This window comes from Pseudomyrmex gracilis, unplaced genomic scaffold (assembly GCF_002006095.1).
Source record: "Pseudomyrmex gracilis isolate BER0280 unplaced genomic scaffold, ASM200609v1 scaffold_401, whole genome shotgun sequence".
NCBI lineage: Eukaryota > Metazoa > Arthropoda > Insecta > Hymenoptera > Formicidae > Pseudomyrmex > Pseudomyrmex gracilis.
Window position 1 is genome coordinate 1,491 of NW_018020985.1, and position 4,778 is coordinate 6,268.

Here is a 4,778-nt window from a genome sequence, read left to right on the forward strand (position 1 = left end):
ACATATTTTGTTCGAGTATTATGGTAAACAGACTAACGCTAGAAGCAGGAACAGTTGAGATTACATATTTGATAGCATTTTATGTGAATTTAAGTTACATTCCAGAGACAACACATAGATAAAAAAATTTTATATCTAAATTACAGACGTTCTATAAATAATGACTAAAAGAAGACAGATTTTTCGTACAGATATCTTTTGGTTACAGTCGACAAAAAATGACTACAAATATCTTATATCCTATATAATTTGTGTTGTAGATTTATTTTATAAAATAACTGAAAGAGAGACATCTAGATTTAGATACTTCTAAATTATACTATGTGAATTTTTTAATTATATATTATAGACATATTTTCTTTACTACATATGTAGTAGTACAGAAAAAAATTTGTTTTTACTTTAGAAAAGATAATTTTTATTTAAGTAAACTTAATAAAATAAATAACTATTTGTATAAAACATTGTGTTTATATTTTTTTAATGTCGTAATGCAATATTTTTAGTATTTTAAGTAGTAAATAGTAAGAAATGACAGAATAAGATTTTCGGTATTTAACTCTTTATACGATAAATAGCTATTGCAGTTATAAAACAAAAAAATCGATAATATTATTATAAAATAAACAATAATAAAACAATATATGTATAATATTCTAACAACAGGTATACAATGTTTATACATGTATATACAATATAATGTTAAATTTTTTTATCAGTACTGAATTCACCTTTATATGACGTTCAAAATACTCAGCTATTTTAACTCGATTAAGTTCGTATCTATATTAGACTTCTTAGTGACATTGTAACGTGATGCGTATACATTTTAATTCTCATACAATTTTATCATCTTTTTATTGATCAATTGATAAGGACTTCAAATAAAGTCAAAACGTTTTGGCAAAAATTTTGTTTCCAAAAAATCTTTACTACATAACATCCCGCAAAGGCTCCATATAGCCGTTTTACTTCAAATTTTATATTGGATTTTCCAAAGAAAGCTCGAGGTGACACCTCAATAACCTACCTTATCTAAATTTTTTTTATTTTAAATAAAAAATATCTCTTTTTTAGATAATAATTTCTAATGATTTTTCTTCGTTTAAAACATTTTTCTTTGTCTTTTAGTTTTTGATACTGTTTGGAAGTATACTTAACTGCAAATTAGTTTTTTTTTTTTATTAGCATAATTTTGACTAGCTCTTATTTTTTGTGGAACTAAAACCATTTTAGACAATAAGCATATACATACATCTCTGTCACGTTTGATGACAACTCGTGCGGCACATCAATATGATTCGTACAAGTCACACGACATGTGTCGTTGGCTACGATTTCATACTCAGCTGGCTCGGCAATTGTATCTGACAAAACAAAAAAATATTTTTAGTGTTACAAATAATGTGTATGTTTATTACATGCTTGTATATTATTATGTTACTGCAGTTTGGAGTCTCTCCAGTCTCTGTATAACTTAAACTAATTCTAAGTTCTGTGCATATCAACTGTGCAGCAAAATATCATAATTAAAAAAGAGAGAGAAAGAGAAAAAAAACATGAAAAAATTATTTTTTTTTAATATTAATTATTTAATGTAAGTAAACTCACAACAATTTTCTGTAAACTCATCATCATTCGGACATCATGTGGACATTCTGGCACACCATTACACCAGCTACGTTGTGGTATGCATATAATACTGTTTTTACAAAGAAATGTACCAACAGGACATTTGTCTGAAATAGAAATACAGAAATACTTATGTCAAAATTTGTAGATGCATTTTTGGCACGCAAGATGACTCATTGTACAAAAATCAGGACAAGAGACACTACTGTTTTCTTCGGTGACTGTATCACTGTATAACAAAGACGTTTTTTTTTACATAGACTTTTGAGAGCATGTCTTTCAATTTATTTTCAAACCTCATATTGCTGCGACACAAATTTTAAAAACACACCCATTTATCTTGTAAAACTATACGTGCTAAGGAGTAGAAAATAGCTATTTTAGCTTGCGTACGTGACAATCTGATTGTTTAAAATCTGTGTGTGTAAAATTGTACTAAAAATACATTGTAATAATTCTTATAATATTTATTGTTAATACATCACGATATAAATATTACGGAAGAAACATGATAAAAATACAATAGTAGAATCTAGCAGATTAATGCAAATTGAAAGTAAAATTTGTTAACAATATTTTTTTAGTTCACCATACCTTGATTGAAGTAGTACATGAGTCCGAAAAGTAAGCTAATAGTTGTAATTAACAATGCATCATCGAGAACGATATGTTTATATCTCATAACGACTCACTTTTAAGTTAATCAAGTTTTTGAAATTTAATATTTTAAATGTAATCTCACAATTTTATATTAATTATGTTGTGTGTCAGAAAGAATTTCTTTTAATTATTGTTTTGTAAAGTGTATTTTTGTGTTCATTCAATTTCACTATTTTTATTGAGATGTTTTTCACACTACGTAACTGGTTAGCACTCCGAATACTAACTACATGACACTAGCGTTCGTTTACTCATAGTGTAAGCCTTATACCTCCACCTACGTCTTGCACACGCGCTCTTCATCGCAGTGAAGCTTTCCTTCCTATATTACACATGACTTTCAGATTTCTGATTATCTCAGCAAACAGCTGTAGTAACGTGTATATGTACATATAAAAAACCAGTATAAATGCTAGAAAACTTTCTTATAGCTTAACAAATATATATAAATTGTACAGATTGTACATAAATCGTTGCTTTTAGTATTCAACTATATGAAAAAAATAATAGAAGTACGAGCAGGACTTTCTAAATTAATAAAAATTCGCCGATTATTCGACGTAACACCGCGAACAGCGCACCTAGTACAAGAATAAAACCCTGTATGCGATATTATTCCCATTATTAAACTTTTTGCTGGAGCATCGCAAACAAAATAAATGCCATCTAACTGTACAGTGCGATTCCCCAAAAAAAGGCCATTCTCATAAAGATTGGTAATTTCTGTAACAAAATCTTCAAAATAATCTTCTAAATGTACAGGTTTATCTTTACCGTAATATATTTCTATAGGAAATACTTTATTACGTAACTCTGGAACGGATACTATAGTGCATAATATTAGATACATTTGATCAAGCGAGCTTTTAAAAAGAGGGAACCCATCGATATTTATTAATAACTTAATAGAATTTGTAGTTTTTAAATATTTAGGAACAATTTTTAATAATTGTTTTTGTAATCCAATATGGATATAATGACCAGGTTCAACAACTTTTTTGATTAATTTTACGTTTGTTTTAGCAATGTTCGTGCACTGACAGGAAATGTGGATTCTGATTCATCAGCAAAACATTCATGATTTTTTTTTAAACCTTTAAGTAAATCTGAAATAGCTTCGTGTGTTATATTATGCTTTAAAGTCCAACTGCAAAGAAATTTAAGCACTTTGGAATTCCCAGAAATTGAATTTTTGCTAGATCGAGAATTGCTTGAAGTAAATGATGAATGAGAGAGATCATCAGAATCGATAATTTTTTTTTTTTTTTTTTTTTTCATGTAAATTATCACTTTCTCCATATTTATCATTATCCCAATGCGCAAAATTAGAGTATTCAGAATGTCCAAAATGCTCAAAATTACCAGAAAATTCAGAATGGTGAACAAGATCGGAATGATTAGAAAGTTCAGAATAATAAGAAAGTTTAGAATGATAAGAAGGTGTAGAATGAGGAAGTTCTGATTCTTTTTGAAAATAACGAAAATCTGGTATTTCGGAATTAGTAATTGAAGAATCAGTTGAATTAAGGTAATCTTCATCTTCAGCTTTTAATCTTCGTATTTTTGCTTTTTTGGAAAGCTGAATGAAACGGTATATCTTTTGGCATATTCTTAAAACAAGTAAGAATATATCTAAATATATATTATATGAGATGCAACATACAAAATATATAGCTCTTTTCTTATTCTTTAAAAGTACTTATATATATATATATATGTAACACAAATCTTTAGAGCAAAATCAACAAAATATGATAAAACATTAAATAAATAACATTCAAAATAAATACCAAAAAATGTTAACAACAATAAATAAATCTTACATACTTGTTTTTTTACATTATTGCAATTAAATAATTAATTAATATTAAAGTACATGTACAAAAATGTAAATAAAATTTAAATAAACATTACAAATATTTATTTTAAATTATCATTTTAAATAAATATTTGATGTAAAATAAATAATTATTAAACATTAAATAAATATTATTTTTACAATCAATTGTACAATGTGCAATTAATAAAAAAAAATATTTTAAAAAAATTTAAAAAACATTGACTGCTGATTGGGTTTTATAGTAATACTTTTTCTAAAGATACGAGTTGCGCGTGTACTTGGGCGTCTTTTTTTACCTTTTTCTGGAAAAGTATTACTAAAAAGTATTTTGTTCGGTATATACGCACATATTTCCGCACAACATCCAGTGAACGGTTCTTATTGCTGTTTATATATTTCTAGTTTTAAACTTCAGAGCCTAAGATTCTCTTATTGATAAAAATTATACTTTTAATATTTAACCAACGTATTATAATATACAGGGTGTCCCAGAATTGGTTTAACATCGCTCGTAGGCAGGTAGAAGGAATAAAACTGAGGTGAAAAGTCTTATACCATTTTGCTAGATTCGCAATAGTTACCGAGATTTTAATTAACAAAGATCCGCGAATAAGCGTGCATCGGGCTGTCTTACGCGCGTAGGACA

At 27.2% G+C, this 4,778-nt stretch overlaps 1 long non-coding RNA gene across 1 annotated transcript; it reads right to left on the reverse strand.

Moving 5' to 3' along the window:
- Nucleotides 1-714: 714 nt before the first annotated feature.
- On the reverse strand, nt 715-2,506 carry LOC109860521. The gene is made up of 4 exons (XR_002250830.1): nt 2,227-2,506; nt 1,612-1,739; nt 1,256-1,367; nt 715-1,160 (listed from the first exon to the last, which is right to left on the reverse strand). It is a non-coding gene; the product is annotated as an uncharacterized LOC109860521 (long non-coding RNA).
- Between the last annotated feature and the right edge of the window lie 2,272 nt (nt 2,507-4,778).